Source organism: Oryctolagus cuniculus, chromosome 1, assembly GCF_964237555.1.
Source record: "Oryctolagus cuniculus chromosome 1, mOryCun1.1, whole genome shotgun sequence".
NCBI lineage: Eukaryota > Metazoa > Chordata > Mammalia > Lagomorpha > Leporidae > Oryctolagus > Oryctolagus cuniculus.
In genome coordinates, this window is record NC_091432.1 from 153,164,543 (window position 1) to 153,192,336 (window position 27,794).

General features: G+C 40.3%; 2 pseudogenes; one reads left to right on the top strand and one right to left on the bottom strand.

The window, feature by feature from the left end:
- Window positions 1-27,377, bottom strand: part of LOC100340202 (inorganic pyrophosphatase-like) — a 32,415-nt pseudogene extending 5,038 nt beyond the window's left edge.
- Window positions 1,250-2,019, top strand: LOC100347544 (ribosome biogenesis protein NSA2 homolog pseudogene; annotated as a pseudogene).
- Window positions 27,378-27,794: the final 417 nt, after the last annotated feature.

Below are 27,794 nucleotides of genomic sequence, written 5' to 3' on the forward strand. Positions count from 1 at the left end.
GAAAAAGACTGCTTGCAAAAACCAACTTGAACTCAGTGAAACTTTGTTTTGCAGTGAATTACTAGATTAATGGAGAGTGAGAAGCAATTATAAAATCTAATTGTGTAATGCTTTGGTACAAATTTGTTGTAAAGATATTTGTCTCAATTTGTGATGTTTTAAAATCAAATATTGACTCACAAAAAGTAATTCAGAAGAGTCGAATTATATTTTTTTTCTTTGACAGGCAGAGTTAGACAGTGAGAGAGAGAGAGACAGAGAGAAAGGTCTTCCTTTTCCATTGGTTCACCCCCCAAATGGCCGCTACGGCTGGCACGCTGCGCCAATCTGAAGCCAGGAACCAGGTGCTTCCTCCTAGTCTCCCATGCGGGTGCAGGGCCCAAGCATCTGGGCCATCCTCCACTGCACTCCCTGGCCACAGCAGAGAGCTGGACTAGAAGAGAAGCAACTGGGACAGAATCTGGCGCCCTGACCAGGACTAGAACCTGGGGTGCCGGCACCGCAGGCAGAGGATTAGCCTAGTGAGCCAAGGCGCCGGCCCAGAAGAGTTGAATTCTAAATGTGAGGGTGTCTTAGTAATGTACTGGCTAATTTATTTCTTATATTTTCCTTTTTATATTTGCATGATTATATCATAAAACAGATATTTAGATAAGCCAAAGAGTTCCTTCAATAAAAATTTGAAGTGATAAAATATTGACTTTTTTAAGGAAAAACAAGTTGAACTTAAAATGAAAATAATGCAATCAGATTTTCTAATTCATCTCATAATGTGTTGGTACAAAGTAAATTTATTCACTCATTTAACGATATTTGCAAAGTTACATTTTTTAAATGAAAAGGACTAGAAGTTTTGTCTACTATATTCAACAGAACAGTTGATATTCTGTATTGGATACAGTCAGTTGAATGATATTTCACTAATAAAATACTTGTAAGGCTGTATATGAATAGGATTATACTTTAGATTTAGATATATCACTCATTGTCTAAGAATTCCTACACTTTTGGATTCAGGAAAAGTTTGTTGAATGAGGAACCATCACAGTACTCTCCAAGCTGAGGACAAGAGGACAGCATACTGGTCACCCCACCTGGCAGATAAGGAACAAAAGGAAAGAAGTTAGAGAGAAGTTGAGCATTTCTTGTCATGGGAGGCCCAGGGTTCTCTTGTGGGTTTCTGAGACCCGAAAGTTGGGAAGTTTTTCATGCCTGGGAGGCTACACTCGGTGGTTCCAAGGCAATCATCATGCCACAAAATGAATATATTGAATTACACCATAAACATTATGGGTATTGTTTAGATTACCATGAGGAAAAGAAAAAAAAAAGAAAGTCAGGTGGCTCATGAATGTCCAAAGAAAGCAAAAAAGATAAGAAGGTTAAGCTGTATCATAAGTAGCGCCATGCTAAGAAAATACAGATGTAAAAGATGATCAAGACGCATGAACAGAGAAACACCAAAGAATGATGCAAAGACTCCCAAGGGCGTAGTGGCTGCCTATCTGCTGGACGGAGAGGGACAGTCCTGAGCTAAAGTACTTTCCAATATCATTAGACAAAAACCAAAACAGAAGGTGGAAAAATGGGAAATCCCCATGCCTAAAGTTTGAACCCAGCGGAAAACAGAAGTATTAAAAGTTATTTGGATAGTAAAAAGAAAAGTAGGCATGGAAGAGGATGGTTACCAAAGTCTGCTTTGTTGGAGATGGCTGTACAAGAAAATCACCTAAATATGAAAGATTCATTAGACCAATGGGCTTATGTTTTAAGAAGGCCCATGTGGCACATCCAGAACTGAAAGCCGCTTTCTCTCTGACAGTACTTGCTGTAAAAAAGAATCCATCATCCCCATTATACACAACGTTGAGTGTAATTACCAAAAGTACTGACACTGAGGTGAATGTGAGTGAGTTGGGCCTCATGACACAAGGAGGCAGGGTTATATGGGGGAACTATGCCCAGGTTACCAATAATCCTGAAAATGATGGATGCATAAATGCAGTCTTACTTGTTTGACAGCAGCTTCATATAAGTAACTTCTAATCATGATTGAAGATTACAAACTAAATGGGAAAACTGTCATTACTGTGATTTTTTCCAGATACTACCAAACAGCCTTACATATCTACAGTCATCAGGTTAATTATTTTAAGCCATAAAAAACTTTAAAAAGATTTTTTAAAGGTCTTCCTTCCATTGGTTCACCACAAAAATGGCCGCTATGGCTGGTGTGCTGTGCTGATCCAAAGCCAGGAGCCAGGTGCTTCTCCTGGTCTCCCATGGGGTGCAGGGCCCAAGGACCTGGGCCATCCTCCACTGCACTCCTGGGCCACAGCAGAGAGCTGGACTGGAAGAGGAGCAACCGGGACAGAATCTGGCACCCCAACCGGGACTAGAACCGGGTATGCTGGCGCCGCAGGCAGAGGACTAGCCAAGTGAGCCATGGCGCTGGCTCTTTAAAAACATTTTTTACAAAAAAAAAGAAAAGAAGGAAAGAAGTTAGATGATGACCACACCCTACATTTAAACAGTGTACCACATCTGGTTCCTAGAAACAAACAAGAAGTGGAGGGATCCAGAAGAGTCCAGAAACTGGGGTGGCTCATCTTTGCCTTGTGGAATGGAGAAGCCTCTTAACTGTAGTCAGCAGCACGCTGATTACTCCCATGATAGCGCTAAAGAATCTACTGCAAATGGCACAGGACACTTTCCTTTTTCACTTTTCACTGACAAGTAAAGTAGGTTTCTTTTTTTAAATTTATCTGAAAGAGAGAGAGAATCTTCCATCTGCTGGCTCACTCCACAAATGGACCTGGAAGTGGGAATTCAGCTTTGGTTTCTTCCCACAAGGGTGACAGAGACCCAAGTACTTGAGACATCTGGTGCCCCCCAAGGTACACATTAATAGAAAACTGGGTTGAAAGTGAAGGAGTCGGTGCTCCCTCCCTCCTTCCCTCCCTCCCTCCCTCCCTCCCATTCTTACAATCTTCATTTGTGGTTAACTGATTTTCTCTGGTGGTATATTTTGTTTTCCTTCTTAGTATTTTCCATAAGTCTGTTTTGGTTCTTGCTTTATGGTTACCATAAGGCTTATAAAGCACATCTTTTGGCTATAACAAGCTATCTTGAAATTATAATAATTTAACATTGATTATAGATAACTGTTGGGGGCGGAGCCAAGATGGCGGAATATTGAGGGCGTGCACTGATAGTCCAGGAAAAGATAGTTTAATAAAAATGGAGTTACTGTAGTCTCAGGGAAAGGCTTGGGGAAAAAATTGCAGAGGAAACTCTTCTGGATCTAGTGGATGTGACACAGAGGACCTACAGAGAGAGCAAGAATTCCCACGGCTTGGAAGCTCAGCCACGGAGTCTGCGCACCATTGCTGGAAGGGGAGGTGAGACAAAAACCTCTGTAACCAGAGACATTTCTGGGGAAACAGCAGAAAGAGCCTAGAGGGAACGAGGCTTGAAGCCCCGATGGGGAAAGTTCACCAGGCTGACTGGAGGAGAGAAAAAAAAAAACTAATAAATAAGGGGAACCAGAACCGACATGAGCCTCTCTCTCCACTCAACTTACAAAGCCGAGCAAGACAAGGAGCAGGCACCATTTTGGACATAAGTAAAGTGGTGCCTACCATCAGCCAAGCAGAAAAACCTGACTCTGGTGGGGAGAAATAACAGGAGGTTAGGACCTAGTGAAGGTGTGGAGCTAATGAACTGAGACTGAAAATCTGAGGGTGGGTGAGAGAACTCACAGAGAACACAAACTTGGTAACTTTGACAACCCGGTGGGAGACTGCAGAGAAATTTGAGACCACACTGAGGGCTGCATAAACTCTTTGTATGGTCCCAGGGGTAGAGCAGACGAATACCCACAAGGGCCAGATTTCATACATCAACTACCCTCAATTCTACTCAGCTGTGCGGAATTACTTCCCTTCTGAGTCAAAAAAAGAGAGAGAGAGAGAGAGAGAGAGAGAGAGAGAGAGAGAGAACAATCTGGTTGAGTCACCTTTGGCACACCCTTAACCTGGAAGAACCAAACAGAGCTCTCTGGCCACACCCATCACAGCCTCTAAGGATCCATCTAAAGCAGACAGTCCACTTAATCTAGAGTCATAGTATAATGAGAAAAAGCACCACAGCGAAGAAACCAAAGAATATCTCCACAATGCCAAACAACAAACGCAGAAACCAAGGTAACAAGAACAAGGAAGACACTATGATGCCCCCAAATGAACAAGATACCCCAATTCAAGATTATGAAGATGATGAGATAGAAATATGCAAGAAACAGATCTCAAAAAATTGATAAGAACATTAAGAAGTTCTCAAAACAAAATCTTGAACTACATAAATCCTTACTGGACAGGATGGAAAATCTCTCGCATGAAAATGAAATATTAATGAGGAATCAAAATGAAATGAAACAACTAGTAGAACATGAAACTGTGATAGTGAAGAGAAATCATAATGAAATGAAGAATTCAATAGATCAAATGAAAAACACATTAGAGAGTCTTAAAAACAGAATGATGAAGCAGAAGAGAGAAAATCGGACTTAGAAGACAGAGAACAGGAAAGTATACAGTCAAACCAAAGAAAAGAAGAGGAAATTAGAGATCTAAAAAAACCAACATTAGAAATTAGAAATCTACAAAACCGGCCGGCGCCGCGGCTCACTAGGCTAATCCTCCGCCTTGCGGCGCCAGCACACCGGGTTCTAGTCCCGGTCGGGGTGCCGGATTCTGTCCCGGTTGCCCCTCTTCCAGGCCAGCTCTCTGCTGTGGCCAGGGAGTGCAGTGGAGGATGGCCCAGGTCCTTGGGCCCTGCACCCCATGGGAGACCAGGATAAGTACCTGGCTCCTGCCATCGGATCAGCGCGGTGCGCCGGCTGCAGCGTGCTGGTCGCGGTGGCCATTGGAGGGTAAACCAACGGCAAAGGAAGACCTTTCTCTCTGTCTCTCTCTCTCACTGTCCAATCTGCTTGTCAAAAAAAAAAAAAAAAAAAAAAAAAAAAAAAAAGAAAGAAAGAAAGAAAGAAATCTACAAAACGCAACATTCAGGTTCTAGGAGTTCCTGAAGGCACGGAGAGGGAGAAAGGATTAGAAGGCCTTTTTAGTGAGATACTAGCAGAAAATTTCTTGGGTTTGGAGAAGGACAGAGACATCCTAGTACAGGAAGCTCATAGAGCCCCTAATAAACATGACCAAAAGAGATCCTCACTGCGACACGCTGCAATTAAACTCACCACAGTGAAACATAAAGAAAAGATCCTAAAATGTGCAAGAGAGAAACATCAGATTACTCTCAGAGGATCTCCAATCAGACTCACAGCTGACTTCTCATCAGAAACCCTACAAGCTAGGAGGGAATGGCGAGATATAGCCCAGGTAGTAAGAGAAAAAATGCCAGCCCAGAATATTATATCCTGCAAAGCTCTCATTTGTGAATTAAGGTGAAATAAAGACCTTTCACAGCAAACAGAAGTTGAAAGAATTTGTTGCCACTTGTCCAGCCCTGCAAAAAATGCTTAAAGATGTGCTACACACAGAAACACAGCCATCAATATGAAAGAAGGTAAAGGAAGAAAACCTACCAGTAAAAGATCATAGGAAGCTCGAAGCATATACTAGAAAATATCTTTGGGAAAATGGCAGGGCAAAGTCACTACTTATCAATAGTCACATTGAACGTTAATGGCCTGAACTGTCCAGTTAAAAGGCACAGACTGGGTGAATGGATTAAGGAACAAAGCCCATCTATTTGTTGCCTACAAGAAACACATGTTTCCAGCAAAAATGCATGCAGACTGAAAGTGAAAGGTTAGAAAAAGATATTCCATGCCAACAGAAACCAAAAAAAGCAGGTGTAGCCATATGAATATCAGAAAAAATAAACTTGAACACAAAAACTGTTGAGAGAGACAAAGAGGGACACTATATAATGATGAAGGGTTCAATTCAACAGGAAGATGTAACTATTATAAATGTATATGCACCTAATTAGAAGGAACCGGTTTGTTTAAAAGGTATGTTAAGGGACTTAGAGGGAGACTTAGATAGTACTGGGGGACTTCAATACTCCACTCTCAGAAATAGACAGATCAATAGGACAGAAGATCGACAAGGAAACAGCAGATTTAATTGACACTATTGCTCAAATGGATCTAACAGATATCTACAGAACTTTCAATCCTACAGCTAAAGATTTTACATTCTTCTCAGCAGTGCATGGAACCTTCTCTAGGATTGACCACATACTAGGCCATAAAGCAAGTCTCAGCAAATTTAAAAGAATTAGAATCATACCATGCAGCTTCTCAGACCACAGCGGAATGAAGGTGAAAATTAGCAACTCAGGAATCCCTAGAGAATATACAAAAGAATGGAGACTGAACAACATGCTCCTGAATGAACACTAGGTCATAGAAGAAATCAAAACAGAAATTAAAAACTTTCTGGAAGTAAATGAGGATAAAAACATAACATATCAAAACTTATGGGATATGGCAAAGCAGTGTTAAGAGGAAAGTTTATAGCAATAGGTGCCTACATCAAGAAATTGGAAAGGCACCAAATAAATGAGCTTTCAACGAATCTCAAGGATCTAGAAAAACTGCAGCAAACCAGACCAAAATCTAGTAGGAGAAGAGAAATAATTAACATCAGAGAAGAAATCAACAGGATTGAATCAAAAAAAAAAAAAACATTACAAAAGATTAGCCAAGTGAAGAGCTGGTTTTTGAAAAAAATGAATAAAATTGACACCCCATTGGCTCATCAAACTAAAAAAGGAAAGACCCAAATCAATAAAATCAGACATGAAAATGGAAATGTAACAACAGACACAACAGAAATAAAAAGAATCATCAGAAATTACTACAAGGACTTGTATGCCAGCGTACAGGGAAACCTATCAGAAATGGATAGATTTCTGGACACATGCAACCTACCTAAATTGAACCATGAAGACAGAAAACCTAAATAGACCCATAAAAGAGAAAGAAATTGAAACAGTAATAAAGACCCTCCCGACAAAGAAAAGTCCAGGACCAGATGGATTCACTGCTGAATACTTCCAGACATTGAAGGAAGTACTAACTCCAATTCTTCTCAAACTATTCAGAACAATCAAAAAAGAGGGAGACCTCTCAAATTCTTTCTATGAAGCCACCATCACCTTAATCCCTAAGCCAAAGAAAGATGCAGCATTGAAAGAGAATTACAGACCAATATCCCTGATGAACATAGATGCAAAAATCCTCAGTAAAATTCTCGCCAATAGAATACAGCAACACATCAGACAAATCATCCACCCAGACCAAGTGGGATTTATCCCTGGTATGCAGGGATGGCTCAATGTTCACAAATCAATCAATGTGATACACCACATAAACAAACTGCAGAAGAAAAACCATATGATTATCTCAATAGATGCAGAGAAAGCATTCAATAAAATTCAACACCCTTTCATGATGAAATCTCTACCCAAATTGGGTATAGAAGGAACATTCCTAAATACAATCAAAGCAATTTATGAAAAACCCACAGCCAGCATCCTATTGAATGGGTAAAAGTTGGAAGCATTTCCACTGAGACCTCGTACCAGACAGGGATGCCCACTCTCACCACTGCTATTCAACATAGTTCTGGAAGTTTTAGCCAGAGCTATTAGGCAAGAAAGAGAAATTAAAGGGATACAAATTGGGAAGGAAGAAGTCAAACTATCCCTCTTTGCAGACGGTATGATTCTTTATTTAGAGGATCCAAAGAACTCTACTAAGAGACTATTGGAACTCATAGAAGAGTTTGGCAATGTAGCAGGATATAAAATCAGTGCACAAAAATCAACAGCCTTTGTATACACAGGCAATGCCATGGCTGAGAAAGAACTACTAAGATCAATCCCATTCACAATAGCTACAAAATCATTCAAATACCTTGGAATAAACTTAACCAAGGATGTGAAAGATATCTTCGATGAGAATTACAAAATCTTAAAGAAAGAAATAGAAGAGGATACCAAAAAATGGAAAAATCTTCCATGCTCATGGATTGGAAGAATCAACATCATCAAAACGTCCATTCTCCCAAAAGTAATTTACAGATTCAATGCGATACCAATCAAGATACCAAAGACATTCTTCTCAGATCTAGAAAAAATGATGCTGAAATTCATATGGAGGCACAGGAGACCTCGAATAGCTAAAGCAGTTTTGTACAACAAAAACAAAGCCGGAGGCATCACAATACCAGATTTCAGGACATACTCCAGGGCAGTTGTAATCAAAACAGCATGGTACTGGTACAGAAACAGATGGATAGACCAATGGAACAGAATAGAAATACCAGAAATCAATCCAAATATCTAGAGCCAACTTATATTTGATCAAGGATCTAAAGCCAATTCCAGGAGCAAGGACAGTCTATTCAATAAATGGTATTGGGAAAACTGGATTTCCACATGCAGAATCATGAAGCAAGACCCCTACCTTACACCTTACACAAAAAGCCACTCAACATGGATGAACGACCTAAATCTATCACCCGACACCATCAAATTACTAGAGAACATTGGAGAAACCCTGCAAGATATTGGCACTGGCAAAGACTTCTTGGAAAAGTCCCTGGATGCACAGGCAGTCAAAGCCAAAATTAACTATTGGGATTGCATCAAATTGAGAAGTTTCTGTACTGCAAAAGAAACAGTCAGGAGAGTGAAGAGACAACCGACAGAATGGGAAAAAATATTTGCAAACTATGCAACTGATAAAGGATTAATAACCAGAATATACAAAGAGATCAAGAAATTCCACAAAACAAAACTAACAACCCACTTAAGAGATGGGCCAAGGACCTCAATAGACATTTTTCAAAAGAGGAAATCCAAACGGCCAACAGACACATGAAAAAATGTTCAAGATCACTAGCAATCAGGGAAATGCAAATCAAAACCGCAATGAGGTTTCACCTCACCCCAGTTTGAATGGCTCACATACAGAAATCTACCAACAAGAGATGCTGGAGAAGATGTGGGGAAAAAGGGACACTAACCCACTGTTGGTGGGAATGCAAATGGTTAAGCTACTATGGAAATCAGTCTGGAGATTCCTCAGAAACCTGAATATCCCTACCATACCACCCAGCCATCCCACTCCTTGGAATTTACCCAAAGGAAATTAAATTGGCAAACAAAAAAGCTGTTTGCACCTTAATGTTTATTGCAGCTCAATTCACAATAGCTAAGACCTGGAATCAAGCTAAATGCCCATCAACAGTAGACTGGATAAAGAAATTATGGGACATGTACTCTATAGAATACTATACAGCAGTCAAAAACAATGAAATCCGGTCATTCGCAACAAAATGGGTGAATCTGGAAAACATCATGCTAAGTGAAATAAGCCAGTCCCAAAGGGACAAATATCATATGTTCTCCCTGATTGGTGACAACTAACCAAGCACAAAAAAGGAAACCTGTTAAAGTGAAATGGACACTATGGGAAACGGTGACTTGATCAGCTCTTGCCCTGACTGTTGATGAACAACTTAATACATTATCCCTCTTAGTATTTTTATGTTTGTTCTAGTTGACACTATTGGTTGAATTTTGTAATGAATACACAGTTATTCTTAAGTGTTGAAACTTAACTGAAAAGTGATCCCTGTTAAGTATAAGAGTAGGAATAAGAGAGGGAAGAGATCTTCAATTTGGGACATACTCAATCGGACTTGCCCCAAATGGTAGAGTTAGAAATATACCAGGGGATTCCAATTCAATCCCATCAAGGTGGCATGTACCAATGCCATCTCACTAGTCCAAGTGATCAATTTCTGTCCATAATTGATCATATTGATAGGACTAAGAGTCAAAGGGATTACATAAACAAGACTAATAAAAAAAGGCAGAGGACTATCCAACATGCGAAGCAGGATACACAGCAGACTCATAGAATGGCAGATGTCCTAAACAGCACTCTGGCCTCAGAATCAACCCTTAAGCATTCAGATACGGCTGAAAAGCCCATGAGAGTATTTCAAGCATGGAAAGCCAAGACACTCTGGCAAAAAAAAAAAAATGACCTAAATGAAAGATCTCCATGAGTGAGATCCCAGTGGAAAGAACAGGTCATCAAAGAAGGAGGTACCTTTCTCTGAAGGGAGGAGAGAACTTTCACTTTGACTACGACCTTTCTAAATATGATCAGAGTCATTGAACTCAAAAGGCCTTCACAGCCTTGGCAGCTCCTGACAACAGCCTAGGGTGATTACTGACGCCATAAACAAGAATGTTAATTTCTTAAGTCAACAACAGGAGTCACTGTGCACTTACTCCTCATGTAGGATCTCTGTCCTTAATGTGTTGTACATTGTGATTTAATGCTATAACTAGTACTCAAACAGTATTTTTCACTTTGTGTTTCTGTGTGGATGCAAACTGTTGAAATCTTTACTTAATATATGCTAAATTGATCTTTTGTATTTAAAGAGAATTGAAAATGAATCTTGATGTGAATGGAAGGGAAGAGGGAGCAGGAGAGGGGAGGGTTGTGGGTGGGGGGGGAAGTAATGGGGATGGGAAGACATTGTAATTCATAGCTGTACTTTGGAAATTTATATTTATTAAATAAAAATTTAAAAAAATTGGCTGCAATGGAAATAAAAGACAAAACACAAAGATAAGAAATCCCAATAAGGAGCTCTACACTTGGGGGTGGCAATGTGGCATAAGGGGTAGAGCCACCACCTATGCTGGTGTCCCATATGGGCTTTGGTTTGTGTGCTGGCTGCTCCATTTCCAATCCAACTCCCTGCTAATGGCCTGGGAAAAGAAGCAGAAGATGGTCTGAGTTCTTAGGCTCCTGCTACCCACATGGGAGACCTGGAGGAAGCACCTGACTCCTGGCTTTGGTCTGGCCAAGCCCTGGCTCTTGTGGCCATCTGGGGAATGAACCAGCAAATAGCAGATGTCTTTCTGTTTCTCCCTCTCTATGGAACTCTTTCAAATGAAGAAAAAAAAATCATCTACATTTGTGCTTCATCCCTTTTTACATTTTAAATTTGTTACATTTAACCTTTTTCAATATTGTCAATCTCTAACATTTTCATGTAGTGTTATAATTTTTTAGTCTTCACAGTGAAGATATAAATTGTTTACCTACAATGTTTATAGTAGAGCATTCTGAACTTGTTTGTATAGTTATTCTTGTCAATGAACTTTCTACCTTCTGATACTTTTTCTTACTTTTTAACATTCCTTTCAGTTTGAAGAACTCCTAGCATTTTGTATAACAGACTTTGTGGTGATAAATTCTCTTAGTTTGTTGCATGGGAATGTCTTTCATCTCTCCATCATGCCTAACAGATAGCTTTGCTGGATACAGTTGTTCTTGGCTGGCAAGAATTTCACTACTAAGCCGGCGCCGTGGCTCAATAGGCTAATCCTCCACCTTGCGGCGCCGGCACACCGGGTTCTAGTCCCGGTTGGGGCGCCGGATTCTGTCCCGGTTGCCCCTCTTCCAGGCCAGCTCTCTGCTATGGCCAGGGAGTGCAGTGGAGGATGGCCCAGGTGCTTGGGCCCTGCACCCCATGGGAGACCAGGAAAAGCACCTGGCTCCTGGCTCCTGCCAGGATCAGCGCGGTGCGCCGGCTGCAGCGGCGGCCATTGGAGGGTGAACCAACGGCAAAGGAAGACCTTTCTCTCTCTGTCTCTCTCTCTCACTGTCCACTCTGCCTGTCAAAAAAAAAAAAAAAAAAAAAAAAAAAAAGAATTTCACTACTGTAAAAATCACATTACAAACTCTGCTGACCTGTAAGGTTCTGCTGTGAAGTCTGTAGGCAGATGAATTGGAACCCCTTATGTGTTATTTGCTTCTTTTCTCTTTTATCTTTGAGAATCTTCTATTTAACCTTGGGAAACAATTATAACATGATTTGGAGTAGACATGATTTTTAACCTTCCAGTAGCAGGAGAGTTGTAACTTTCTTTGGTTTTGGAAAATGTTCTGTCATGAGCTCTTTTTTAAAAATTGATTTAAAGACTTATTTTTATTTATTTGAAAGGCAGAGGTTCAGAAAGAGGTGAGAGACACAGAGACAAAGAGAGATCTTCCACCTGCTGGTTCACTCTCCAAATGGCTGCATCAGCCAGGGCTGGGCCAGGTTGAAGCCAGGAGGCAGGAGCTTTTTTCCCAGCTCTCTCATTTGGGTGCAGGGGCCCAAGGACTTGGGCTGACTTCTGCTGCTTTCCCAGGAGCATTAGCAGGGGGCTTGATCAGAAGCGGACCAGCCAGGATCTATACCAGCTCCCACATGGGATGCTAGCACTGCAGATGGTGGCTTAGCCTGCTACACTGGCCCTGTCATGAGCTCTTTGAACATGCTTTCTAACCCTTTGGCATTCCCATGTCCCTCTTGAATCCCAATACTTGAATGTTTGCTCTTTTCATGCTATCCAATATGTCCCATAAACTTTCTTCATTCTTGATTTTTCCTTCTTGAACTATATTTTCACATAGCCTGCCTTCAAGCTCTGATTCTGTCTTGTTTGATGTATTCTGCTATTGATGTGTTCTATTTCATTTAAAATTTTACCTAGTGTACTTCTCAGTTGAAGGATTTCTCCTTCATTTATTTTTTAAGATTTTATTTATTTATTTGAGAGGTAGAGTTACAGACAGTGAGAGGGAGAAACAAAGAGAAAGGGCTTCTTTCCATTTGTTCACTCCCCAGATAGCCGCAACAGCTGGAGCTGCACTGATCCGAAGGCAGGGGTCAGGTGCTTCTTCCCAGTCTCATTTTGGGTGCGGGGGCCCAAGCACTTGGGCCATCTTCTACTGCTTTCCCAGGCCATAGCAGAGAGCTGGATTGGAAGAGGAGCAGCCAGGACCAGAACCGGCACCCATGTGGGATGCCAGCGCCACAGGCAAAAGATTAACCTACTGTGCCACGGCGCCAGCCCCTGCTTCATTTTTTAAAATAAAGATTTATTTATTTGAAAGAGTTACAGAGAGGCAGAGGTAGAGAGAGAGAGAAAGAGAGAGAGAGAAAGAGGTCTTCCATCCACTGATTCACTTCCCAAATGGCTGCAATGGCCATAGCTGGACTGATCCAAAGCCAGGAGCCAGGAGTCTTCTCCAGGTCTCCCATGAAGGTATAGGAGCCCAAGGACTTGGACCATTTTCTATTGCTTTCCCAGGCCATAGCAGAGAGTTTGATTGGAAGAGGAGCAGCCAGGACTCAAGCCGGCACCCATATGTGATGCTGGCATTGCAGGTGGCAGCTTCCCACTACACCACAGCACTGGCCATTCTTCTTGATTTTGTTCAATCATTTCTATTAAATCTCTGTATTCTCCTGGATTTTTTTCACATTTTCTTGAAAGATTTATTTTGAACTCTTTATCTGAGTTTTTGGAAATTTCAATTTCCAGGTGGTTGGTTTCTGGCTCTTGGACTTAGTCTGAGCTGACTTTAGCATAATGGAAGTATTGTTGAAGCCTTTTGGGACCTTGTGCAACAAAATATTTAATAGACAGCTCCTATGTGATCACCTAGCTGATTCTATACCCATGCCTTTGCTAGAGTGAATAGTGGAGCAGCAGCTCCAGTGTTATCAAGGAGCTGGACAGAAAATCAGAACTATTGGCCCTACCGCAGACTTATTTAATCAATCTGCATTTTGACAAGATGCTTTGACAATTTATATGTATAATAACATTTGAGAAGTACTGCTCTAATGAGAGTGGTCGTATTTTTCTTTCTTTTTTTTAAAGATTTATTCATTTTATTTGAAAGGCAGAGTTAGAGAGAGGCAGAGAGAAGAGGGAAGAGAGAAAAGAGAGGAGAGAGAGAGAAGAGAGAGAGAGAGAGACAGAGAGATCTTTCATTCTTTCATTCACTGGTTCACTACCCAGATGGCCACAATGGCCGGAGCTGCGCCAATCCAAAGCCAGGAGTTTCTTCCAGGTCTCCCATGTGGTGCAGGGCCTAAGGACTTGGGCCATTCTCAACTGCTTTCCTAAGCCATAGCAGAGAGCTGGATCAGAAGTGGAGCAGCTAGAACTCAAACCGGTGCCCATATGGGATGCCAGGACTACAAGTGGGCGGTTTTACTGACTATGCCACAGTGCCAGACCTGAGTGATAGTATTCTACCTATGCCTGAAAGAATTCAGTGCTTCACCGAACCTACTCATTCAAGGATACACACTCATTTACTGGCATTGTGTTTTATTACAAGAAAGCCAAAAACGCATAGGCTGGTGCTATGGCATATTGAGTTAAGCCACTACCTGCAAAGTCTGAATCTCATTTCAGAACACAGTATCAAGTCCCAGCTGCTCTGCTTCTGATCCAGCTCCATGGTAATATGTCCAAAAAGTCAGCAGAGGATGGCCCAAGTACTTGGGCCCCTGCCACCCACATGGGAGATCTAGATGGAGTTCTAGGCTTCTGCCTTTGGCCTAGCTCTCCTCTGATCATTGTAGCTATTTGTGGAGTGAATGAGTGGGTAGAAGATCTTTCTCCATCTCTCCTTCTCTGTCTCTTTGGCACCCAACACAAAACCATCCAGATACCTATAGAAAATATTATGAGACCTAAAGGGAAAGATAGACTTCAATACTATAATAGTGGAGGACTTCAACATCCTACTCTCATCAATGGCTAGATCATTCAGACCAAGAAAATCAATAAAGGTATCAGAGTTGAAGCATACTATCTAGCCAAAGGACCTAACAGACATTTACAGGACATTTCACCCAATGGCTACAGAACAAATATTCTTCTCATCACCACATGGAATGTTTTTTAGGATAAACCACATATTAGGCCACAAATCAAATCTTGAAAACTTAAAAGATTGAAATAGTACCATGTATCTTCTCAGACCATAAAGGAATAAAACTAGAAATCAACAAGAAGAACAATAGAACATCCATAAACACTTGGAAATTAAATATTTGCTACTGAATGATCAATGGGCATTGGAAGAAGTTAAAAAGGAAATAAACTTTTGTGAAATAAATGAAAATACAACATATCAAAACCTGTGATACAGCAAAAGCAGTATCAAGAGGGAAATTTATAGCATTAAGTGTTTACATTAAAAAGAGAAAAATCTCAAATTAAAGGTACATCTTGAAGACTTAGAAAAACAAAAACAAACCAAATCCCAAATCAGCAGATGAGAAATAAGGATAAGAGCAGAAATAAATGAAATTGAAACTAAAAAAAAAATCAGCAAAACTAAAGGTTGTTTTTTGAGAAAATAAACAAAATATATAAACCTTTAGCTAGACTAGCAAAGAATAAAAGGCAAAACAAACAAAATTAGAGATGTAAAAAGGAGACATTACAACAGACACCACTGAAATACAAAGGATCACAGGAACTATAATGATGAACTATATGCTAATGAACTTGAAAACCTTGAAGAAATGCATACATTCCTGCATTCATATAACTTACCAAAATTAAATCAAGAAGATATAGATGGAGCAGGCACTGTGGTGTAATGGGTTAAACCACTGCCTGCAATGCTGGCATTCCATATGGGTGCCGGCTCAAGTCCTGGCTGCTCCACTTCCCATCCAGTTCCCTGCTGATGGCCTGGAAAAGCAGTGGAAGATGGCTCAAGTGCTTAGGCCCCTGCACCTATGTGGGAGATTTGCAAGAAGCACCTGGCTCCTGGATTCAGCCTGGCCCAGTCCTGGCTGCTCTGGCATTTGGGGACTGAACCCACAGATGGAAGATCTCCCTCTCTCTCAATATCTCCCTCTCTTTATGTAACTCTGCCTTTCAAACAAATAAATCTTTAAAAATAAATAAAAAGAAGATATAGGCCATCTAAACAGACTCGTAACAAGCAATCAGATTGAAGTAGTAATCACAAGTTTCCATCCAGGAAAAGTCTAGGACCTGATGGTTTTACTACTGAATTCTACAAAACATTCAAAGAAGAAGTTAGCTCCAATACTCTTGAAACTATTCCAAAATACTGAACAGGATGGAACTCCGTCAAACTCTTTTTATGAGGCCAGCATTACTTTGATACCAAAACCAATGACATGAAAAAAAACTACAGACCTATTTCCTTATTGAACATAGCTGTGAGGATTCTCAGAATACTAGCAAATCAAATCCAAAACCACATCAAAAAGATCATATATCACAATCAAGTGGTCTTTATCTCAGAAATGCAAGAGTGGTTCAACATTTGCAAGTTAATAGACCTCATAAATCACATCAATAGTATAAAGAACAAAAACCATATGGTCATCTCAGTAGATGCAGAAAAAGCATTTGTTAAGATTCAACACTCCTTCATGATAAAAACTCTCTACATATTAGGTATAGAAGGAACATTCCTCAAAATTATAAAAGCTATTTATCACAAACCAATACCCAGTATCATACTGAATGGGGAAAAACTGAAAGCATTTCCCCTCAGATCTAGAACAAGACAAGAATGTTTGCTTTCACCACTCTTATTCAATATAGTATTGGAAGTTCTAGTAAGAGCAGTTAGGGAGGAGAAAGAAATAAAGGGCATCAAATTAGAAAAGAGAAGAAGTCAAATTAAACATGTTTGCAGATGACATGATGTTGCACATGGAAAAACTCAAACACTCCACCAAAAAGCTGTCAGCATTGATAAATAAACATACCAAATTTTATTTACAAAATAAACATACCAAAAAAGTAGCTTCTTTATGCTAGTGATGAACTGACAGAAAGAAATCAAGAAAGAAATCCCATTCACAATAGCCACAAGATAGATATTTGGGAATAAATTTAACCAAAGAAGTGAAAGATCTCTATAGTGAAAATTAACATTGATGAAAGAAATCATCAAGGACATACAAAAATGGAAAGATATCCCTTGCTCATAGATTGGAGGAATCAATATCAATAAAATGTCTATATAACCTAAAGCAATCTATAAATTCAATGCAATCCCTATCATAATACCAATGACATTATTTACAGAACTAGAAAAAGCAATCCTGAAATTCATATAGAATAAAAAAAAACAGAATAGATAAAATGATCCTGAACAAGAAAAATCAAGATGGTGGCATCACAATTCCTGACTTCAAAGCATACTAAAGAGCTATAGTAATTAAAATAGCATGGTACTGGCATAAAATCAATATATAGATCAATGGAACAGAATAGAGAGCCCAGAAATTAATCCACATACACATAACCAACTGATTGTTGACAAAAGTGCTCAGACCAAACAGTGGAGTAAGGATAGTCTCTTCAACAAATGGTGCTGGCAAAACTGGATTTATATATGTAGAAGAATGATATTAGATCTGTACCTCTAACTATATACAAAAATCAACTCAAGAAAGATCAAAGACCTAAATTTAAGAGCTGAGACTATGAAGTTGTTAGAAGAAAACATAGGGGAAACACTCTAAGACATTGGTGTAGATTAAAACTTCTTGGATAAGACCCTTAAAGCACAAGCAACAAAAGGAAGACTAAATAAATGAGCCTATATCAAACTCAGAAGCTTTTGCACAGCAAAGGAAATGATCAATAGAGTGAAGAAATAGTCAACAGAATGGGAAAAAATATTTGCAAACCACCTATCTGACAAAGGATTAATATCCCAAATGTATCAACAACTTTAAAAGCTTAATAACAAACAAACAAAAAAAACCCACCAATCCAGCTGAGTAATGGGCAAAGGGCTTCAATTTTTTCTTCTCAAGAGAAAAAATACAAATGGCCAGCAAATATATGAAAAAATGCTCAACATCACTAGCCATCAGGGAAATGCAAATCAAAACCATAATGAGATCCTACCTCACCTCTGTCAGAATGGCTAAAATCCAAAACAAAAAGAGTAACAAATGCTGGCGAGGATGTGGGAGAAAAGGAACACTTACACACTGTTGGTGGGAATGTAAATTAGTGCAGCCATTGTGGAAAACGGTGTGCTGATTTCTTAAACTAGAAATAGACTTGTCATGTGATCCAGCAATCTCACTACTGGGCTTACACATTGAACACAATGAATCAAAGAGATACCTGCACCACCATGTTCATAGCAGCGCTGTTCACAACAGCCAAAATATGGAACCAACCAAGGTGTCATCATCACATGAATGGATTAAGAAAATGTGCTATGTATTCACAATGGAATATTATTCAGCTGTAAAAAAGGAAATTCTGGCGGAGCCAAGATGGCGGAATAGTGAGGGCGCGCATCGATAGTCCGGGAAAATTTAGTTTAATAAAAGGGGAGTTACGGTAGCCTCAGAAAAAAGAACCAGGAAAATATTGCAGACAAAACTCTTCTGGATCCAGTGGGCGTGAATCGGAGGACCTACTGGGAGAACAAGGTCGCCCACCGCGCGCGAAAGCTGAACCGCAGGACCGAGCCGCGGGACTGAGCCGCGGAAGCCGAGCCGCGGGACTGAGCTGCGCAAGCTGCAGGGTCTGCGTGCAAGTGCTCGAAGGGGAGTGCAACAGCGGGGAGACTTGAGAAGTCCAGGGCTCCAAGTCCACACATCGGCGCTGGAAGGGGAGCAGACCTGCGTGGAGAGCGTGGGAGCCCACAGTTCGGGACATCAGCGGCAGACTCAACACACCAGCGCTGGAACGCGAGGTGAGCCGAACCTCAATAACCCGAGACACCGGCAGGCAAGCGGAGAGAGGAGACTAGAGGGAACGACCCCCGGGGCGGGGGGGACTTCACCAAGCTAACTGGAAGAGAGAGAGAGGGAAAAAAAAAAAGGTGACTGGTATGGACACGGGTTTCTCTCTCTCCGCTCACCTCTCAAGGGCGAGCAAGACAAAGAGCAGGCGCCATCTTGGACATACGTCATAAGCAGAGCGACCTCAGGTCTGCACCGGCCCTGAGCCTAGCAGTAAAACCTGACTCTGGGTGGGGCGAATTAACAGGAGATTAGGACTTAGTAAATTTATGGTGCTACTGAACTGAGACTGTGAAAAAAGAGACGGTGGGGGAGAGAACTCACGGAATTCACGTGAGCACTCTCCAGAGACGCTACAATTCCGTAACTTTGGCAACCCAGTGGGAGACTGAAGGAGAATTTGAGCCCACTCTAAGGGCCGAACAGATTCCCTGTGTGGTCCTTGGGAAAGAGCTTCTGATCTCTGGCTCCTGTGGGTATATCATTTGCCTGCTAACTACCTCCAACTTTGTTCAGCTGTGCAGAATAACTTCCCTGTTGAATCAAAAAAAAAAAGAGAGAGAGAGAGAGAGAGGTTTACCACGCCTAACCTGGGAGTGTCACCTTTGGCACACCAAACAGAGCTCTCAGGCCACACCCATCTCAAGCCCTAAGGCTCCATCAAAAACAGATAGTCCACTTAATCTAGAGTCATAGTATAACAAGAAAAAGCACCACAGTGAAGAAACCAAATATCTCCAATATGACAAATAACAAACGCAAAAACCAAGGTAATAAAAACAAGGAAGTCACCATGAAGCCCTCAAATGAAAAAGACACCCCAATTCAAGATTATGAGGATGATGACATAGAAGAAATGCAAGAAGCAGATCTCAAAAAATTGATAAGAACATTAAGAAGTTCTCAAAAACAAATTCTTGAACTACAGAAATCCTTAATGGACAAGATAGAAAATCTCTCTCGTGAAAATGAAATATTAAGGAGGAATCAAAATGAAACGAAACAACTAGTACAACAGGAAACTGGGATAGTAACTGAAGTGAAGAATTCAATAGATCAAATGAAAAACACAATAGAGAGCCTTACAAACAGAATGGGAGAAGCAGAAGAGAGAATATCGGACTTAGAAGACAGAGAACAGGAAAGGATACAGTCAGACCAAAGAAAAGAAGAGGAAATTAGGAATCTAAAACATATTGTCGGGAATCTTCAGGATACTATTAAAAAACCCAACATTCGGGTTCTAGGAGTTCCTGAAGGCATGGAGAGGGAGAAAGGATTAGAAGGCCTTTTTAGTGAGATATTAGCAGAAAATTTCCCAGGTTTGGAGAAGGACAGAGAAATCCTAGTACAGGAAGCTCACAGAACCCCTAATAAACACGACCAAAAGAGACCCTCACCACGGCACGTTGTAATTAAACTCTCCACAGTGAAACATAAAGAAAAGATCCTAAAATGTGCAAGAGAGAAACGTCAGATTACTCTCAGAGGATCTCCAATCAGACTCACAGCTGACTTCTCATCAGAAACTCTACAAGCTAGGAGGGAATGGCAAGATATAGCCCAGGTACTAAGAGAGAACAACTGCCAGCCCAGAATATTATATCCTGCAAAGCTATCATTTGTGAATGAAGGTGAAATAAAGACTTTTCATAACAAACAGAAATTGAAAGAATTTGTTGCCACTCGTCCAGCCCTGCAAAAGATGCTTAAAGATGTGTTACACACAGAAACAAAGAAACACGGTCATCAATATGAAAGAAGGTAAAGGAAGGAAACCAAGGAAGGAAAGCTCACAGCAAAAGATCACAGGGAATTCAAAGCATATATTAGAACTTATCTTTGGCAAATGGCAGGGCAAAGTTACCACTTATCATTAGTCACATTGAACGTGAATGGCCTGAACTGTCCAGTTAAAAGACACCGTTTGGCTGATTGGGTTAAAAAACAAAACCCATCTATTTGCTGCTTACAAGAAACACATCTTTCCAACAAAGATCCATACAGACTGAAAGTGAAAGGCTGGAAAAAGATATACCATGCCAACAGAAATGAAAAAAGAGCAGGCGTAGCCATCTTAATATCAGACACCATAAACTTTACCACAAAAACCATTAAGAGAGACAAAGAGGGACACTACATAATGATTAAGGGATCAATTCAACAGGAAGATATAACAATTATCAATGTATATGCACCTAACTACAGGGCACCGGTTTATCTAAAAGATTTGTTAATGGACTTAAAGGGAGACTTAGACCCCAATACAATAGTACTGGGGGACTTCAATACTCCACTCTCAGAAATAGACAGATCAATAGGACAGAAGATCAACAAGGATACAGTAGATTTAAACGACACTATAGCCCAAATGGATCTAACAGATATATACAGAACTTTCAATCCTACAGCTAAAGATTATACATTCTTCTCAGCAGTACATGGAACCTTCTCTAGGATTGACCACATACTAGGCCATAAAGCAAGTCTCAGCAAATTCAAAAGAATTAGAATCATACCATGCAGCTTCTCAGACCATAAAGGAATGAAGTTGGAAATGAACAACTCAGGAATCCCTAGAGCATACGCAAACACATGGAGATTGAACAACATGCTCCTGAATGAACAATGGGTCATAGAAGAAATCAAAAGAGAAATCAAAAACTTTCTGGAAGTAAATGAGGATAACAGCACAACATACCAAAACATATGGGACGCAGCAAAAGCAGTGTTAAGAGGAAAGTTTATATCAATAGGTGCCTACATCAAGAAATTGGAAAGGCACCAAATAGATGAGCTTTCTATTCACCTCAAGGATCTAGAAAACCTACAGCAAACCAGACCCAAATCTAGTAGGAGAAGAGAAATAATTAAAATCAGAGAAGAAATCAACAGGATTGAATCAAGAAAAACATTACAAAAAATCAGCCAAACGAGGAGCTGGTTTTTTGAAAAAATAAACAAAATTGACACCCCATTGGCCCAACTAACTAAAAAAAGAAGAGAAAAGACCCAAATCAATAAAATCAGAGTTGAAAAAGGAAATGTAACAACAGACACCACAGAAATAAAAAGAATCATCAGAAATTACTACAAGGACTTGTATGCCAGCAAACAGGGAAACCTATCAGAAATGGATAGATTCCTGGACACATGCAACCTACCTAAATTGAACCAGGAAGACATCGAAAACCTAAACAGACCCATAACTGAGACAGAAATTGAAACAGTAATAAAGGCCCTCCCAACAAAGAAAAGCCCAGGACCAGATGGATTCACTGCTGAATTCTACCAGACATTTAAAGAAGAACTAACTCCAATTCTTCTCAAACTATTCAGAACAATTGAAGAAGAGGGAATCCTCCCAAATTCTTTCTATGAAGCCAGCATCACCTTAATTCCTAAGCCGGGAAAAGATGCAGCACTGAAAGAGAATTACAGACCAATATCCCTGATGAACATAGATGCAAAAATCCTCAATAAAATTCTCGCCAATAGAATGCAACAACACATCAGAAAGATCATCCACCCAGACCAAGTGGGATTTATCCCTGGTATGCAGGGATGGTTTAATGTGCGCAAGACAATCAATGTGATACACCACATTAACAGACTGCAGAAGAAAAACCATATGATTCTCTCAATAGATGCCGAGAAAGCATTTGATAAAATACAACACCCGTTCATGATGAAAACTCTAAGCAAACTGGGTTTGGAAGGAACATTCCTCAATACAATCAAAGCAATCTATGAAAAACCCACAGCCAACATCCTATTGAATGGGGAAAAGTTGGAAGCATTTCCACTGAGATCTGGGACCAGACAGGGATGTCCACTCTCACCACTGCTATTCAATATAGTTCTGGAGGTTCTAGCCAGAGCTATTAGGCAAGAAAAAGAAATTAAAGGGATACAAATTGGGAAGGAAGAACTCAAACTATCCCTCTTTGCAGATGACATGATTCTTTATTTAGGGGACCCAAAGAACTCTACCAAGAGACTATTGGAACTCATAGAAGATTTTGGCAAAGTAGCAGGGTATAAAATCAATGCACAAAAATCAACAGCCTTTGTATACACAGACAATGCCATGGCTGAGGAAGAAATTCTAAGATCAATCCCATTCACAATAGCTACAAAAACAATCAAATACCTTGGAATAAACTTAACCAAGGACGTTAAAGATCTCTACGATGAAAATTACAAAACCTTAAAGAAAGAAATAGAAGAGGATACCAAGAAATGGAAAAATCTTCCATGCTCATGGATTGGAAGAATCAATATCATCAAAATGTCCATTCTCCCAAAAGCAATTTATAGATTCAATGCAATACCAATCAAGATACCGAAGACCTTCTTCTCAGATCTGGAAAAATTGGTGCAGAAATTTATATGGAGGCACAAGAGACCTCGAATAGCTAAAGCAATCTTGTACAACAAAAACAAAGCCGGAGGCATCACAATACCAGATTTCAGGACATACTCCAGGGCAGTTGTAATCAAAACAGCATGGTACTGGTACAGAAACAGAAGGATAGACCAATGGAACAGAATTGAAATACCAGAAATCAACCCAAACATCTACAGCCAACTTATATTTGATCAAGGATCTAAAACTAATTCCTGGAGCAAGGACAGTCTATTCAATAAATGGTGCTGGGAAAATTGGATTTCCACATGCAGAATCATGAAGCAAGACCCCTACCTTACACCTTACACAAAAATCTACTCAACATGGATCAAAGACCTAAATCTACGACCTGACACCATCAAGTTACTAGAGAACATTGGAGAAACCCTTCAAGATATTGGCACAGGCAAAGAGTTTCTGGAAAAGACCCGGGAGGCACAGGCAGTCAAAGCCAAAATTAACTATTGGGATTGCCTCAAATTGAGAAGTTTCTGTACTGCAAAAGAAACAGTCAGGAGAGTGAAGAGACAACCGTCAGAATGGGAAAAAATATTTGCAAACTATGCAACAGATAAAGGGTTAATAACCAGAATCTACAAAGAGATCAAGAAACTCCACAAAAACAAAACCAACAACCCAATTAAGAGATGGGCCAAGGACCTCAATAGACATTTTTCAAAAGAGGAAATCCAAATGGCCAACAGGCACATGAAAAAATGTTCAAGGTCATTAGCAATCAGAGAAATGCAAATCAAAACCACAATGAGGTTCCACCTCACCCCGGTTAGAATGGCTCACATTCAGAAATCTACCAACAACAGATGCTGGCGAGGATGTGGGGAAAAAGGGACACTAACCCACTGTTGGTGGGAATGCAAACTGGTCAAGCCACTATGGAAATCAGTCTGGAGATTCCTCAGAAACCTGAAGATAACCCTACCGTTCGACCCAGCCATCCCACTCCTTGGAATTTACCCAAAGGAATTTAAATTGGCAAACAAAAATGCGGTCTGCAGCCTAATGTTTATTGCAGCACAATTCACAATAGCTAAGACCTGGAACCAACCTAAATGCCCATCAACGGTAGACTGGATAAAGAAATTATGGGATATGTACTCTTTAGAATACTATACTGCAGTAAGAAACAACGAAATCCAGTCATTTGCAACAAAATGGAGGAATCTGGAACACATCATGCTGAGTGAAATAAGCCAGTCCCAAAGGGACAAATACCATATGTTCTCCCTGATCGGTGACAACTGACTGAACACCAAAAAGGAAACTTGTTGAAGTGAAAGGGACACTATGGGAAACGGTGACTTGATCAGCATAGCCCTGACTGTTAATGAACAACTTAATACATTATCCCTCTTAGTAGTTTTTTTGTCTGTTCTACTTAATATGACTGATTTAATTCTGTAATTAATACACAGTTATTCTTAAGTGTTGAAATTTAACTGAAATGTGATCCCTGTTAAACATAAGAGTAGGAATAAGAGAGGGAAGAGATATATAATTTGGGACATGCTCAAGCTGACTTGCCCCAAATGGTAGAGTTAGAAACATACCAGGGGACTCCAATTTAATCCCATCAAGGTGGCATGTACCAATGCCATCTCACTAGTCCAAGTGATCAATTTCAGTTCGCAATTGATCATAATGAAAGGACTAAGAGTCAAAGGGAGCACATAAGCAAGTCTAGTACCTGCTAACACTAACCGATAGAATAAATAAAGGGGAGAGTGATCCAACATGGGAAGTGAGATACTCAGCAGACTCATAGAATGGCAGATGCCCTAAATAGCACTCTGGCCTCAGAATCAGCCCTAAAGGCATTCAGATCTGGCTGAAAAGCCCATGAGAGTATTTCAGGCATGGAAAGCCAAGACACTCTGGCAAAAGATCTCTGTGAGTGAGATCTCAGTGGAAAGAACAGGTCTTCAAAGAAGGAGGTACCTTTCTCTGAAGGGAGGAGAGAACCTCCACTTTGACTATGACCTTGTCTAAACAAGATAAGAGTCGGAGAACTCAAGGGGCTTCCATAGCCTTGGAAACTCATGACTGGAGCATAGGGAGATTACTGATGCCATAGACAGGAGTGTCAATTGGTAAAGTCAACAACAGGAGTCACTGTGCACTTACTCCTCATGTAGGATCTCTGTCCTTAATGTGCTGTGCATTGAGATTTAATGCTATAACGAGTACTCAAATAATATATTTCACTTTGTGTTTCTATGGGGGTGCAAACTGTTGAAATCTTTACTTAATGCATACTAAACTGATCCTCTGTAAAAAAAAAAAAAAAAAAAAAAAAAAAAAAAAAAAAAGAAAAGAAACTATCAACTCCCAACTTGACTCTCACTGGGATTAAACATGACAATAGGTCTGCTCTGATTTCATCATCATTAAAAAAAATCATCTATTATTTTTCACTTTATGTTTCTGTGTGGGAGCAAACTGTTGAAATCCTTACTTAATGTATACTAAGCTGATCTTCTGTATATTAAGATAATCGAAAATGAATCTTGATGTGAATGGAAGGGGAGAGGGAGTGGGAAAGGGGAGGGTTGTGGGTGGGAGGGACGGTATGGGGGGGAAGCCATAGTAATCCATTATTCGTACTTTGGAAACGTATATTCATTAAATAAAAGTTAAAAAAAAAAAAAAAAGGAAATTCTACCATTTGCAGCAAAAAGAACACAACTGGAGGATATCATGTTGAGTGAAATAAGCCAGACCCAGAAAGACAAATACTACATGTTCTCCTTTATATATGGGAACTAAAATCTAAAAAACAAACAAACAAAAAAAAAAAGAAAAAAATGCCTGTATTAGTATTGCTGCAAATATAGTTTTGTAAAACAGTTTACAACTTTGTCAAGCCAATGGTTAAGAATGTCATGGTACTATAGTTCTAATTAGCTGTGATTACTTAAAAATTTACTGTTTGTGGGTGAAATGGTCATTTTTCCATTCAATTTTTGTTTATAAATTCCCACTAAACAAGGGTCCTTTTGCTTTTTACTTGTTAAACTTCTTATTTGGTTAAGTATTAAGCCTTTTTACTGTAATGTAATTTTTAAAATGTTATCTCAAAAACTAAAAAAAAAAAAATAAGAAACAAAGGGAGAAGGAAAGAGGTGGGAGAGAGACAGTAGCGAGAGTGAATATCATGTTTTTAGAACTGTATCTACAAATCACATTCAATTTGTTAAAATCCAATTAAAATTCTAAAAACACCAAAATACAAGTTAAAATGAATATATATATATATACAACATAATTTAAACCTAGCAAATACAATATTCAAGAAGAAAAAAAAAAAAGAGTAGCCCTTCACCTGTGCCTTAAAATGCTCTGAGTTGGCATGCCAACACACTGGGAAAGTAAATTACCTCATTCCCTAGAAGCCTTCAACCAATGATTGGTAGGAGTTGGTACAGAAATCCTCCAGATCTTTGCCCCTCTGGTAGCAAAATTCTAATAAGAGTTTCACAGGCTTCCTGAGTTATGCAACTTGATTGAGCTCCAACACCTGTCCAGGTAACTTGCTAAATGATGAACACCTTTTTGACTGCTTTCTCTTTCTTGTCTTTATCATTCCCTCTCTTGACTCCAGCTTCCTGCTAATACCAACCCCAGGAGACAGCAGGTGATGGCTCAGATGATTGTGTCATTGCCATCCTCTGAGGAGACCAGGTGAATGTTCCCTGTTCCTGGCTAGGGCCTGGTTCAGCTGTGGCTGGTGTCGGCATCTGGGCAGTAAATCAGCAGATGAAGGCTCTTTCTCTGCCTTTCTGTGCCTTTCAAATAAATAAATAAACTATTTGCATTTGGATCTTGGACTCTGAGTCTGCTTCTGGCGAAGCTTACAGTAAGACCCTGCTTTGCACAGTACGGGAAATACAAAGTGCTCTTTTGATCTGAGGAGTAGAAACTACTATCAGCTGATTTGTCAATTGAGTTGGCCCCCAGAAGCCTGCCAGAATTTCTGGAAGTGAAGACTAAAGAGATAAGAAACCTCATGCTTAAAGGAGAAGGGAGATGGGTGTTTGAGACACAGCTCTATAGACTGTAATGGACCGGGAGAGAGGAAGACCATCATTTGAGAACCCAGCCCATCTAAGCTCTATCCTAGAGAGCATCTCAGTTTGGCAGGTTTGGCAAGGATGATCTCTGAAGGAGTTTCTTACAAACATGGTGCCTGACTCTCCCAGCTCCGAGTCCACATCCACCAAGCAGTGCTCTGGCTCTAATTCAGCTTCCTGGTAGATCACCTGCATGGAGCCCACACTGGTCACGTAACACTGATGTGGGTAATGAATGTATTAATTTATGATCTAGGCTCTTATCTCCTGCTGAGAAAGAAAGACTAAATGGAGCTAGTATCATGTGCAAATAGGAATAGAATTCATTTAGGGGCCGGTGCTGTGGTGTGCCAGGTAAAGCCACCATCTACAGTGCCAGCATCCCATGAGTGCCAGTTCGAGTCCCAGCTGTTCCACTCCTGATCCAGCTCCCTGCTAATGCAGCTGGGATAGCAGTGGGAGATGGCCCAAGTCCTTGGGCTCCTGTACCCACATGGGAAACCCAGAAGAAGCTCCTGGCTTCTTTAGCCTGGCCCAGCCCTGGCCATTGTGGCAATTTGGGGAGTGAACCAGCAGATGAAAGACCTTTCTCTCTCTCTCTCTCTCTCTCTC